Genomic DNA, 15322 nt, shown 5'->3' with positions numbered 1-15322 from the left:
CACTCAATATTATGGCATGCCTAACTGTGATCCCTGATTTCCTTTGTCCACCTTATTAGATTTTCAAGTCCTTGAGACCTGGCACAATGACCATGTCATTGTCCTCTTTGTCATCCAGGCATCGCATGGAGACTTATGCATATCATTAGTAAATGAAGATTTAATGGATGGATGCATCTCCTAAAACCATGATGCTTAGTACAGACACAAAATCATAATGACTTCTCTCTCAGTAGAAGCAGCTGCAATACTACTGAATTAGGTTAATGTCAACTAGGAATTTAGCAGACATCTTAAAGACTGCAAAGAAGAACAAAATGCAAATGGGATATGCGTGTGTCTGTGTATATAGGATGTGCTAATGTGTCGGGGGCAGTCTGCAGTATCCTAAGGGCTCCATCCATATCTGGCCTAGCCCTGCTGCCCCATTACTCAGGCGTTCTCCTGGCTGCTGAGCAGTCAAGTCCTGTCCCTAATTGGAGAACTACCAAAACCAAAGGAAAATCCATTCTATGGTGAGAGACTTTTTCTCTTCATAATGGGTGTAATCAAGATTACCTCTTCCCCAATGTTGTAATAAAAAAAGAGATTTGCATGATAATAGGATCTAAGCTTATCTGCTCCAGCTGCTTTATCCTCTTGAATGAAGTCAAAATATTCATGTTACAAGATCACTGTGTTCCTTATCTCCTTCCTCCTTTCCACCACCCATATCCAGTCGATCCCCAAATCTTACTGATTCTTCCATTTGAATCTTGACTGTATTTCTATCCATCACAATTTCACAACGGCCAATAAAGCTATCTCTCTGGCCCAGCTCCCTTTATTCTCCCACTCACGTACTCCTCTTCAGCCACCGGCCTCTTCACTGTTCCTCTGAACAACAGGTAACCTCTGATCCCAAGACCCTTGCAATTCTGTTTCTGCTGCTTCAAATGCTCTTCTCTCAGATATCCGCATGGCTTGCTTCCTCACTTCATTCAGATATGTGCTCACATGTTACCTTCTCAGTGAAGCCATCACTGATCACTCTACACAAAAAATCGTTCCCCACACAACACTCCCCTACCCTCATCCCTCTTCCTGATTTATCATTCTCCCAGGCAATTACAACTAGGTAAGCACGGTATATATTTATTTATTGTCTTTCTCCCCACTGGAGTGTAAGCTCCATGAGGGCAGGGAGTTCTGTCTATTTTGGTCACTGCTGACTCCCAAGCGCCTGGAACAGCACCTACCAAGAAACAGGTGCTCAGTATTTTCTGAAAGAACAAACAAGACTACTTCCATCTCCAGTGCCTCTAACCGAATTCAAACCACTGTTGGTTCTAGCCCACAGTACTGTCACTGCTTTTTTAATAGGTCTTCCTGCCTTCAGCCTGAAATGCACATATGTCATCCTTGCTGCCTTGGGGATAAAGCCCAAACTCACTATGGCTCAAGTCTCTCATGATCTGGTCCTGCACCTCTCTAGCCCATCCCACTTTCCTTACACCACAGCTATGCTCCCATTATTCTAAATTATTTTTAGTGCCCCCATGGAACAGCTTACTCTCATTTCTAGGCCTTTCCACAAGCTGCTCCCTCTCCTAGAACGTTTTCATCATTCTCCTGGCTACTTACCCCTTCCTTGGTCTGGCTCTTACTTATCCTTCCTCCAGGAAACTTTCCACTACTCTTCAAGACTGACATAGGGGGAAACTTCTGCGTGCTTCGGAGCACACACACGTGCCTTCCCTTACTCAGCATCTACCATGTTGCATCACAACTGCCTGTTTGATGGACTGTATAACAATTACAATCAACATGAGGTGGACATGGTGCCACGAACATAGCAGGTACTTAATAAAGTTTGTTGAATGAAAAACTGAGTAAGTGAACAACTTTCTAATCTAGTGTTCTCTTTGGCAAATTATTAGTAGTCAGGTCTTTGATTCCTTTTACATACATTCAGAAGGGATCAAAATAACCAGAAGAAAACTGAAAAATTAAAAGTAACTTTTTAAAAAAGATTTTTTTATTTATTCATTTGAGAGAGAGAGCAACTGAGAGCACAAGCAGTGGGGAGGGTCAGAGGGAGAGAGTGAAGCAGACTCTGTGCTGAGCAGGGAGCCAGACGCGGGACTCAATCCCAGGACCCTGGATCATGACCTGAGCTGAAAGCAGACACTCAATCAACTGAGCCACCCAGGCACCCCAAAAGTAACTTTCTAATTGGGGTTTGAAAAACATGATGATCCATCTGATCGAATAGAAGACTTTATACCATGATAAAAGAGTTCAAAGATAAACTAGCAGATCAATGGAAATAACTGCAGACAATATAAAAAGTTAGAAAGTATTTAAAATAATCTGTATCCAAATGTTGTATACCCTAGAATACTTAATATATTGGCCAAAGCCACTAGCTAATAGTTCCATTTATGGAAGACTCTTATGAATTAGTGGGCCTAGGCAATGATCATCAGTGGCTACTGACATCACACACACAAAAGATAACCAGACATAGGTGCCTGGGAGGCTCAGTCAGTTGAGCATCCGTCTCTTGGTTTCAGCTCAGGTCATGATCTCAGGGTCATGATATTGAACCCCTGTACTGGGCTCCACGCTCAGTGGGGAGTCTGCTTGAGATTCTCTCCCTCGCCATCTACCCCTCCCTCAGCTCGCACTCTCTTTCTCTCTCAAATAAATAAATCTTAAAAAAAAATAAAAAGATAACCAGACATTATGTACCTCATAATGGAAATATACACCAACACTCACTAAGAATTTCGTCCTCAGAAATAGAACCCGAATCTAACTTGTCTCTGGATTTTACTACTAATTTACAGACAACATAGTAAACAATCTAATAATGGGTAACTGACACGGGGATACAGTCACCAATATTCAGGCTGAAGGAAATTCTACAGGACAAATGATTCAAATAGGACAAAGAGGTTTCAAAGAAAAAGAGTGGAGGGAGGCAAAAGAGAGAGATACCATCAGCTAATTACAATGTTTGAACTTTATTTGGATCCTGATTCAAAAATTCAAATATTTTAAAAAATGAAATAATTGGGGAGATTTGCACATTGACATATTTGGTGATATTAAGGAATTACTGTCAATATTTACATGCGTGATAATTATCGTTATGTTTATAAAAAATAATTCTATCTTTTAGAGGCACATAATAAACTATTTATAGATGAGATAATATAATGTCTAGGATTTGTTTCAAAAGAATCCAAGAGTAGGGTAAGGAGGAGGGAAGGGGTATAGATAAAGTTTGAAATTTTCTATAATAATTTTTTTAAATTATGAAAAGCAAGGTTCATTATGAGTTTTGTTGTTGTTTGTTTTTAAATAGGCTCTATGCCCAGCACAGAGCCCAACACACGATCCTAAGATCAAGACCTAAGCTGAGATCAAGAGTCGGGACACCCAACCGACTGAGCCACCCAGGCACCCCAGGGTTCATTATAAGTTTAGCAAAGAAGGGGCACCAGGCTGGCTGAGTCGGTAGAGCATGTGACTCTTGATCTTGGGGTGGTGAGTTTGAGCCCCACACTGGGGGTAGTTTACTTAAAAAAAAAAAAGTTTAGCAAAGGACAACTGGAGTCCTGTTTTTTCATATTAATTTTATATGCTTAAAAAATAAAACTAATAGTGTACAATATGAAACTACAAGAGTAAAGCTCTCCCTCTGCTTTCTATCCCTGGTTGCCTCTCCAGAGGTAACTACTGTTAACTGAGCATCCTTCTGGAGCACATTTCAAGAAATATTTTATGCATTTAGAAACATAATTTTTAACATAAATCAAACTTTAACATACACCTTATTCTACATCTTTTTTTTTTTTTTAACTTAACATACTTTGGACATTTTCCCATACATCTGGCTTTATCTCACTCTTTTTAAAGAATATACCATATTCTATGAAATGGACTACCTAATCCATTTAACTCCTCTACGAGTGAAGAATTAATGCTATTTTCAAACAATGCACCATGGGTATTCTTTGGCATATATCATGACACACTTATGCAAGTGTGTCTATGAGATAATTTGCAGAAGATGAATTGCCGTGTCAAGGGATATATGCATTTAAATTTTGGATAGATATCACCAAGCTGCCCTCCAAGAAGGCTGCACTGATTTATACTCTCTCCCTCACCTCCCATCAATAGTATTTGAGAATGTGTGTTTGTACCACGGATTGACACATCTTTAAATAATTTTTATTTAAATAAAATATTAAAAAAATAATATTTTGGGGCGCCTGGGTGGCTCGGATGGTTGAGCGTCTGCCTTCAGCTCAGGTCATGATCCCAGGGTCCTGGGGTCGAGTCCCGCATCGGGCTCCCTGCTCAGTGTGGAGCCTGCTTCTCCCTCTCCCTCTGCCATTCCCTCTGCTTGTGCTCTTCTGTCTATCTCTCTGTCAAATAAATAAATAAAATTAAAAAAATAATAATATTTTGTTTGTGTGCCTTTAATTATGGTGACTATTGATCTTTTTTTCTCTTTATTTGATCTATCCATTCATGTCTTTTACACCAGGTTCCTGGTCTTTTAGAATTGACTTGTAAAAACACTTTGTGTGCTAATGAAATCAGAGTACTTGCTCCCAAAAAGGAAAAAAAAATGCCCTCAAATTAAGATTTAAAAATACTAAAGATTAGCTTAAAAATATGGGTATATACTATTACTGACCAAGAAATCATGTGACTGAATGAAGTCAACTTTCTGTAATAGTGTCTGATATGATTACAGGACATTCAGATAAATGCCAAAAAACAAAGAAAGGAATACAGAAGACATGTCAGATGTTCGTATTTCCAAAAAACCATGACATTCACATATGTTGTTCAAATTTACTAATTTCCTCTTGCACTTCCCACCTTACCTCAGTCCTAGATATGGCACTCCTATTCACCTGACTTGAAAACTTGACATTCCCTTTAACTCCTTATTCATGTCACAGTCAAGCTGGTTACCAAAGCCTACTAATTCGTATTCAGAAATGAGAGTACCAGACTCAGGGCTAAGTTCTTTGTTACAGTAGCTCATTTAAGAGAATGGATTCGCACCCCCCCCCCCCATCACATGCTTCTTAAACCTACTTACCTTCCTCATGCTGCTTCCTACTGCTCTCTCCCCCCAAATCTAGGCCCTTAACACTGCAGGCCATTCATTACTGCTTTAAGTGCTAGTTGATGCCTTCTATCTTTTTAGGTCAACTATGTATCTTTAATATTATCACTATATTAAACAAAAACAGCATTTTCATCCTATTCTGTGTTCCCCTGCTTAAAAATCCACAATGGTTGAGGTGCCTGGCTGGCTCAGTCAATAGAGCATGCGACTCTTGATCTTAGGGTCATTGGGTTCAAGCCCCACATAGGGCGCAGAGCTTACATTAAACAAAAAAAACAAAAAACAAAAAGCCCCACAGTGGTTATCTATCTAATATCCAATAGATAGTTGATATACAGAAAGCATATTTATTTTAAAAGCCTATCTCAAAACCAACATTACTTTTTACTGGGCCTGTGACTTTAAATTTGTCTCCATATTCATTAAAATGAGGCATGAGGGGCGCCTGGGTGGCTCAGTCTTTAAGCGTCTGCCTTCGGCTCAGGTCATGATCCCAGGGTCCTGGGATCGAGCCCCACATCGGGCTCTCTGCTCAGCGGGAAGCCTGCTTCTCCCTCTCCCACTTCCCCTGCTTGTGTTCCCTCTCTCGCTGTGTCTCTCTCTGTCAAATAAATAAAATAAAATCTTAAAAATAAATAAATAAAATAAAATAAAATGAGGTATGATATCTATATGCGTTAGAGTGGATGTGATGATTGAATGAAATGCTTTATGTGATAGTGCCTAGCATATAGAAGGTGCTAAAAAAATAACAGGTGAGAGTAGCACTAATGTGAATGAATATTCTACCCTCAATAGAATTTGAAGGGATTTTTGAATTAGAGAAAAGACAAGTGTCTAACAATTCCTGGTATGTTGCATGCACTTGATAATACATGTTAAATCCTGGGCTTCCAGTAAAACATGGCAGAATGAATACACATTTATCTCCTTTCCTCTCAAAATCCCAATAAAATCACAGCAAAGGGTAATAAGAGCATAAATACATAAGGACAGAAAGAGTGAGAGATGATAGAATAGTACATGAGAGGTATCAAAATTTTGGACTCTGGTAAGCAAACAGAAGAATGGGAAGTGTAAGAAACAAAAGCATGCTAAAATTTAAATGTTACTCACACCAGGGTGAAATAAGCAATCAAGCTGGTTAGAACTTCAGAACCCAGAAAGGCCCAGAAATTAGAGGCTCCATATACCTCTGAAGGTAGAGGTAAGGTGTGGGATTTCAGGGATTAAAAAAAAAAAAAAAAAGAGGTTGGTTGGACACCTTTGAAAGGATCCCTCAGTTTACCCCATCTCCGCCCTGAGCAGCAGACTATGGCTTACCCACTGGCAGAAGAGAGGGATTTTATTTGAATCCTAGACATTCTGATCTTTGGAACACCAGGCACAGCTGGAAATTGGGCGCCTGGCAGGTAGCAATGTGAAGAGACAACAGCCATTTGCTGCACTCTGATTAAAAAGCTCCTTTAACACCTTCAATAAAGGGAAGGTCACAATGCCACCCAATTTAAAAAAAAAAAAAAGCTTCTATTAAAGTGTATCTTAAAAATTAAAATTATCTTTAGAGACAATTTTTAGCCATTCACATTTTGAATGTCAGTTTCTCTTTCCATTAATATTCTAATGATATTCCCACTCGTCTGCATTTGGAAATGACTGAAGTTAGTGATATGATAGACGTCCAGCCGGTGAGCAGGAGTCTGATGGCCGCATTAGTTAACCTTCAAGTCATTATTAAGTGACTCAATCTAATGAGCCAAGTAATCTCTTTCTGTATAAAAGTCTATTAAACAAATTACAGGGTCTTGGGAGCAACTTACCAGACAAGGAAAATCTCACGCATGTATGAACATTTTTCTTCAAATAACGAAAAACAATTAGAATAAATTTAACATCTGTTAGTAATTATTTTAAGTTAAATTTCTTGACAAAGTGACACTAACTTGAAAACAAAACAAGATTAAAATAGCCACAATAAGGGTGACTAGATAGGCTACCTTTATTGTTTTATGTACGATTTGAAAAATCCGAAACCATTTGGTACTTTTTTTTTTAAAATAATAATAAATAATAATAATAAAAAAAAAATAATCACAAACTGTCAAGCAGTTTCCACTCTATCCTCAGCAGCCAGTCACTGGAAATACCTGTCAGTGCTCAAGACACAGAGGCTTGAGCACCACAGAGGCCATCGCCAACTCTGAGAGTCCCCTGAGAGGGAGCTGTGACTACAGCAAAGGACTCCAAAGCTGGAATGGAAACTCCATGAGGACAGCGGCGTTTTTGTTTTTATTTTGTTCACTGACTTATTTCCAGCTCCTAGAACATGGCTAGAACATAGCAGATGCTCAATTAATACAGTCAAATAAAAGGCTATCCTGTAAGGTCCCTTTGGTCCTCTCAAAGTTGGGAGCAACCAATACAAAGAACACTACAAATATGGCACATATCAGTGGGGTCACTGGCAAGCTTGGATGGTGCTCCTACTTAAAGTCAAGCCCTCCTTTCTCTAGATTTCCACAGCTCCTTATAATCTGGAAGAGACCCTCTAGCACAATTATGAAAAAGGAGCCAAAGTTTCACTTCTCTAGATCAGGAGACATAGCCTCAGTCTCTCAGGATGTCCCCAGAATGTACAGGGAGGTGTTTGTGGTGGGCACTGCCTGTGACCACTCCCAATCCACTCAATCACGAGACAGGAGCACCGGAACTTTCTGGCCTAGACTGGGGTCACTGTTACATTTTAACAGAAACAAACCTTAGTGCTTCTCAGCAAATCTAGAGAAGAGTGGCCTTACGTTTCTGCAAATCTTTTCAGTGTCTGGATTAAAGAAGACAGCTAGATTCTCCTGTTTCTGTATTCACTTGGTTACACATCATGTAGCCTTTGGAAAACTCCGCTACATACCCATAAGCAAGTAATGTTTTAGTATTGTTATGAACATAGTTGTGACTCCTGAAAGAATCTCAGGAGTCCCTGAGCCACTCTTTAAGACACTGTTGTAAAAGAGATGCATGCTAAAAGCCATAATTTTGATCAACACTTAGAAGGGATTCTCAAACAGGAAATGGGAGTTTAAAAAGATGGAGAGGAGAGAGGAAAACATTGCTGACCACATGTGGCCATACTTTAAAGAAAGCCAAAACATTTTATCAGTGTTGTTGTTATTTTAAATGTTGCTTACCCTTTGTACTTTACCATATTTCAACAGGGAATGAATTGCTATGTGAAGGGAAAAAAAGCCAATGCTTCTCTCTGACAAGACATAGCCCAGAACAGGGCGCCTGGGTGGCTCAGTTGGTTAAGCGACTGCCTTCGGCTCAGGTCATGATCCTGGAGTCCCGGGATCGAGTCCCACATCGGGCTCCCTGCTCAGCTGGGGGTCTGCTTCTCCCTCTGACCCTCTTCCCTCTCGTGCTCTCTGTCTCTCATTCTCTCTCTCAAATATATAAATAAAATCTTAAAAAAAAAAAAAAAAAAGACATAGCCCAGAACAAAAACCATGTACTATAACTCCTTCCAGTTCCTAGACAAGTGTCGATTGTTAATGTACATTGACTTTTTAGACCATTACTTCTAAGGGACATTCTCATTATAAGACCCATAAGTCACCTTTCTCCTGCCTTTCCTTTCCTTGCATAACTTTCTGCTATCATTCAAATATTATTTAACAGGACAAAATAACAATTTCCAATCACTAATCAGTTCTGAACTGCTGCACAGTTCAGTCTTTCTGAGAGCCCGTTTCTACAAATAGCAGCTAAATGGCAATCTACAAATCAACTCATTCTAGTCCCTTTTAAACACATAATATTGGTCCTTAGATAGGTGCAAGTGATTTTCTATCTACTGCAAATGATTCGTAAAGAAGCAAAACGGCTGTATTCACTTAAGGATGATCCAAGACAAATAATTATTTATGGAAAATCATCTAACATCATCATTTTTCCCATACTTAAGAAGATACATGATTTCCAATTTTCCTTCCCACAGGCAAGCAAAATCAGATTAGTTATGGTGACTTTTTCAGGAAATATTTGACTTTATTGTCTTATTTAAATTTACACCCGCCTTAACAAACCTTATACGAGTTTACTAACTAGGCCAGCAGTTACAGGCCCTGGAACAGGGGATCTAGGTTTGAATCCTAAAGCTGCCACTTGCAATGTGACTTTGGGCAAGTTACTTAATCTGTGCCTCAGCTTCCTCAGGTTTTAAAATGAAGATAACAGTATCTGCCTCATAAGTAGATGATGGGATTAAATGAGATAATGAATAATTGGGTAAAGCACTTAAAACAATGCCTGACACATAAGAAGTATTCAGTAAATGTTAAATTCTGTTTTTATATATTAGTCTTCTAAAATAGTCACAGCAGAGAGAATAGTCCATAAAAATCTAATAAAGCCCCAGGACAATAAGGAGGAAAATATTAAGAAGAGATGACTGTCTTAGTGGCCTCCCTTCCTAATAGGTAATTGTCTGCACTATGTAAGAAAGTGCTGACAAGCCATGAAAAAGATATCAAAGACATTTTCATAATTATTACAATTCTGTGAAATAAGGAAAAAAACTCAAAAGACTGGTCTTTCAAAACAGACTCAAGGAATCTTAACAGAAATTTGACATATCTATCTAGAAACAAGAGAATCATGCAACCAGCATTAACACTGTTCTATACTTCTATGGGCAAGATAAAACTATCACAGCCAGAAGATAGTTTTTATTTTTATTTTTTTTAAAGATTTTATTTATTTATTTGACAGAGAGAGACCCAGCGAGAGAAGGAACACAATCAGGGGGAGGGGGAGAGGGAGAAGCAGGCTCCCCGTGGAGCAGGGAGCCCGATGTGGGGCTCGATCCCAGGACCCTGGGATCATGACCTGAGCCGAAGGCAGACGCTTAACCGACTGAGCCACCCAGGCGCCCCCAGAAGATAGTTTTTATTCATGCATCATTATATACACCACTATATACGCAGGAAGAGCTGAATGTGTATAACTCTGTTCTCACACGTAGCCTAGCAGCATACTCTGAGAGAATCGAAGCTTGAAGCCAAAAGGAAAACTTTCATGAAAATTTAAAAAATCCTTGCCACCAGGGTTAACCTCATCCAAGATAGCTTAACTCCTGCAGTATATCAGAAAAAGATTCATCTGTGGAGGGCTGGCACATAAAAGTGCTAACTAGTGGGCGCCTGGGTGGCTCAGTTGGTTAAGCGACTGCCTTCGGCTCAGGTCATGATCCTGGAGTCCCAGGATCGAGTCCCGCATCGGGCTCCCTGCTCAGCAGGGAGTCTGCTTCTCCCTCTGACCCTCCCCCCTCTCATGTGCTCTCTCTCTCTCTTTCAAATAAATAAATAAAATCTTTAAAAAAAAAAAAAAAGTGCTAACTAGAATACATATGAGAATTATAGCTAACATTTATTTAACACTTACTATGTTTCAGGCATTATTCCAAGTTTTTTAGATGTATTATCCAATTAATCCTCAACATCACGATGAGACAGGAATTTTACTGTCCCCACTTATACCCAAGGAATTAAGTTCATTAAGAAATTAAGCTGCCCAAATGTCAAGTTAATGATGCCTAGTCAAAAACAGTCTGGCTTCTAAACCCAAGTTTTTAATCATTAGGCAAAGAAGAAGGTTGCACAAATACATATCATATACTTATATACCCTGGGAGGGGGCTAAATTTTAGGGAGAGGGTTTTGGTTATCTATTGACAATAAGAATGTATGGACTTGGGGCGCCTGGGTGGCTCAGTCGGTTAAGCGTCTGCCTTCGGCTCAGGTCATTGATCCCAGGGTCCTGGGATCGAGCCCTGCATCGGGCTCCCTGCTCCTCGGGGAGCCTGCTTCTCCCTCTCCCTCTGCTGCTCCCCCTGCTTGTGCTTGCTCTCTGTCAAATAAATAAATAAAATCTTAAAAAAAAAAAAAGAATCTATGGACTTATAGTATTAAAACATTTCCTATCTCATAACTTTAGGCAGTTTCATCAGGCTTTCTGTGGCATTCCATTGACACGATCTGCACTTGCTTAAATGAACAGGACCGCCACAGTAAGCCTAACATCACAGCAACGGGCAGGATTTGGAAAATGACAACCCAACCACCAATAAGCTTCAAGCCCTACCCTAAACCTGTTTTTTAGAATGGTTGCTGATCTCCAGATCCTACTTTTATCTTCAAATAGAGCTGTGTCCCCTCTTAGCTTAAGTTAACTCATACTACTGAGAAATTCACAACGGTAAGAAGGAAGGAGGTGGAGAAGTTCAGAATGGGGATAATACCAAAATGGTGACGGATCACTCACCCTAATGGTATACCAATCTTGGCCATGGATTACAGATTGGCCATACATAACACTATTATGAATAATTTTCATTAATCTTTTTATTATAGTTTTATTTCTTACCCATTAAACAAGTTTTTTCTGTCTTCTTCCATATCATTCCATAGCCATTGATTAGGTTTCCTCTTCTCTATTACCTATGGGGGAAACAATTCATAAGGTTGGGCTAATATACAGCAAAAGAAAAGCAATTTCATGAATTTTATTTAAAAATTCAAAAAAAGGATCAGTACCTAGGATATGTAGCTACATGGAGTTTAGGCTTAAAAGCCCTATGAAATAGCTATAGACCTCAGGAGTAATGACTTAAATAATTACAATAGTGATCTTGAAAATTGGGAAATTATAATTTGGCTTAATTCTGAAAACTTATTACTAAGACTCCGTGTGTCCAAATATTTGCCATCTAGGTTCCACTTACATCATTTAGACTACTGCAATATACTTCTGAAATGGGGGGCGGGTGGAATTACAGATACCTAAAACAAATCGCTACAGTAGGAACAAACTCAAAATGTTGATGACATCCTTTAAACTGTCATTAAAAATAAAGTCCCTAACAAGCAAATTTCAAGCTTACCTCCTAGTGAAACTTCTTGAATTCTCACGTGTTCTGGTGTCATGCAAGGCGAGAGTACAGGATGCAGAATAGCAAAGACCAGTTATCATCATGGTGTCCACTTACTAGTACAAGACCTTATGCAAGTTTCCTAATTTGTCTGAGCCTGTTTTCGAATATACTTCAGGGCACTGGTGTAAGGACTAAATTAGAATGTAGGTAAATGCTAGGTCACTGCCTGGCACATAGCTGATGATCAACAAAGGTTTAGCTCCCTTCTTTCCCTTCTTTTTATCTTTCTACCTTTAGTTTTGAGGAATTTTCAGGGCTTGAGAGGAGAAAGTCCATTCTTAACCTTCCTCACCTCATTCTGTCAAATAATAACAATAACAATGATGAGGATAGCTGCTGATGGCATTGATACGGTTTTAAATGTGTGCCAGACACTCATCTAAGCACTCTCGCACATATTAACTCTTTCACTTCTCACAATGATGAGTTAGGCATTATCTTTATTCCCATTTCACAGACATTGAAACTGAGGCACAAATAAGTTTCACAGTTACTAAATGGCAGAGCTAGGATTCAAAATCAGGTTTCTGCTCTGAAGAAATACTAGCACCAAGGACTAACATCAAAGTGACAGCAGTGATACCCTTCCTTGAAGAGCTCTCTAATATTAATGTAGTCAGATAGAGAATGTTCAGATGGCTTACCAAGTAAAAGATTTTAGATAATTAAGGTTTTAGATAATTAAGGTTATCTAAACATACATATATAAAACAAATGTAGCTGAATATTAAATATAACTAGGATTCAATATATAAACTATAAATTATGCATTTAAAATACAGTATATGTGTTACATATCTCAAAATATTTTAAGTATTTTATAATATTTTTTAAAGTTTAAAAAGTTGATCATGAGAACATTAACATATTTAAATTAGAAAAAAATCTAACCAAGATCATACTTTTTTTGGCAAGGTCAGTTATGTGGTACATTGTGAAATACAAACATTTATTATCCTATGTTACACCTTGTCTCTGTCTTCCCCAGTAAACTCCTGGAGGACAACAGTACCCAGGAGGGTACTGGAGGACAAGGCATCCCAGTCGAATTGTGAACAACAGTGATTTCTAAAACTATGCCTAGTCTTTACTAGGTGCCCAATAAATATTGATGAAAGAACAAATAGGCTGGATACTAAACAAAGAAAATGTTCAGATCTGTCATTTCTATTCATACTCTAAGGCACCAACACTCTAGCCTTACTTCCTACCACCCATTCACTCTATAATTTTACTACCAGCAAGGCCTTGCTGGATTTAAATGTTTTCCTTGACCCAGTCACAAATTTGGCCTATTCCAATCTATAAACTCACGTAGCAAAATGTCTTCTGACAAAACATCTCAAGTATACAATTAATCAGAAGATTCACACATGAATGCATGCACGTAACATATTGTTATGGCACTTTGTGGTTTTCGAAGTGCTTCTACACCTACCTCTCAGATGCCTCAAGACAGCCCTGAGAGCAGACAAGGCAGGTGTGATAAGCCAGGAAGCTACATCTAATGTTGTTTGTTTTGAAGTGGAAACATATTTTCATTGTCACTGCTGAAGAACCAATGGCTCAGAAACCAATGCTTTTTCTGCAGTTGGGTAGAAAGTCTAAAAAATGACATATTTTTAAGTCAATGTCATAGTAATTTTTTAAATTATGAGTGATCATGATCAGTCATATCTTTTTTTTTAATATTTTATTTACTTGAGAGAGTGAGTGAGAGAGAGAGCACAAGCAGAGGAAGGGTAGAGGGAGAAGGAGAAGCAGACTCTCTGAGCAGGGAGCCCCAACACAGGGCTCGATCCCAGGACCCTGGGATCATGACCTGAGTTGAAGGCAGATGCTTAACCGACTGAGTCACCCAGGCACCCCACCTATTGACTTAATATATATTGTTGGTTGAATGAATTATTTTTTTAAATTTATTTGTCAGAGAGAGAGAGAGAGCACAAGCAGGGGGAGCAGCAGGCAGAGAAGGCAGAGGGAGAAGCAGGCTCCCCGCTGAGCAGGGAGCCCAATGCGGGACTCGATCCCAGGACCCTGGGATCATGACCCAAGCTGAAGGCAGTTGCTTAACCAACTGAGCCACCCAAGGCATCCCAGTTGAATGAATTATTGATAGAGGACCTCTTCTTTTAAATTGACCTTTATCTCAAATTTTACTTCTTGGGCAATATGCTTTCTAATATTTACAAAGTATTTTCAATTAAAAACTTCACATGGCAGGGGCCCCTGGGTGGCTCAGTCTTTGGTTAAGCATCGGAGTCTTGATTTTGGCTCAGGTTATGATCTCAAGGTCGTGAGATCGAGCCCTGCACTGGGCTCCAAGCTCAGTGCAGAGTCTGCTTAAGATTCTCTCCCTTTCCTTCTACCTCCACCCACCTTCCCCTGCTCATACACTCTGTCTCAAATAAATAATCTTTTTTTTTTTTTTTTTTTTTAAAAGCTAGGGCGCTTGGGTGGCTCAGTTGGTTAAGTATCTGTCTTCGGCTCAGGTCATGATCGCAGCGTCCTGGGATCAAGCCCCACATCGGGCTCCCTGTTCAGTGGAGAGCCTGCTTCTCCCTCTCCCTCTGCTGCTCCCCCTGTTTGTGCTCTCTCTCTCTCTCAAATAAATAAAATCTTTTAAAAAATAAAAAATAAAAATAAATTTAAAAATTAAAAAAAAAGCAAACCCCCAAAACCCAGAAACTTCACATGGCATTTATCACTGTAAACTATAATTTTTTCAACTCTCCACATTACCTGTTTGTTTTAGAACAAAACACTTCACATTGTTTTAGCCTTCCCAAATAAAAACAAATTGGGACCAATACAATGATGTATAAGAGATCAGAGTCTCAGACTAAAAGATGGTCAAGCCCCACATTAGAAATTTTCTTCCCTAAATGCCTGTGTGGCGCAGTCAGTTAAGTATTGGACTCTTGGTTTTGGCTCAGGTCATGATTTCAGGGTCCTGGGATCGAGCCCCAAGTCTAGGGCTCCATGCTCAGCATGGAATCTGCTTGGGATTCTTTCCCTCTTCCTCTCCCTCCCCTGGCTCATGCTCACAAGCAGACGCTCTTTCTCTTAATCTCTCTCAAATAAATAAATGTAAATATAATTTCTAAAAAAGTTTTAGGGGCGCCTGGGTGGCTCAGTCGGTTAAGCGTCTGCCTTCGGCTCAGGTCATGATCTCAGGGTCCTGGGATTGAGTG

At 39.4% G+C, this 15322-nt stretch overlaps 2 protein-coding genes across 2 annotated transcripts in view; both read right to left on the bottom strand.

Moving 5' to 3' along the window:
* The window catches only part of USP49 (ubiquitin specific peptidase 49), a 48982-nt gene extending 37355 nt beyond the window's left edge, over positions 1-11627 (bottom strand). The window contains exon 1 of the mRNA XM_036101933.2: positions 11561-11627. The gene's annotated coding sequence lies outside the window, so the exon portion shown is untranslated. The remainder of the gene's footprint in view (positions 1-11560) is intronic.
* Positions 1-15322, bottom strand: part of MED20 (mediator complex subunit 20) — a 174495-nt gene that overhangs the window by 16653 nt on the left and 142520 nt on the right. The window contains exon 6 of the transcript XR_013441263.1: positions 11561-11634. The gene's annotated coding sequence lies outside the window, so the exon portion shown is untranslated. The remainder of the gene's footprint in view (positions 1-11560; positions 11635-15322) is intronic.

The sequence above is a fragment of the Halichoerus grypus genome, chromosome 9 (assembly GCF_964656455.1).
Source record: "Halichoerus grypus chromosome 9, mHalGry1.hap1.1, whole genome shotgun sequence".
In the NCBI taxonomy this organism is placed as follows: Eukaryota; Metazoa; Chordata; class Mammalia; order Carnivora; family Phocidae; genus Halichoerus; species Halichoerus grypus.
This window is presented reverse-complemented; position numbering and strand designations above follow the sequence as displayed.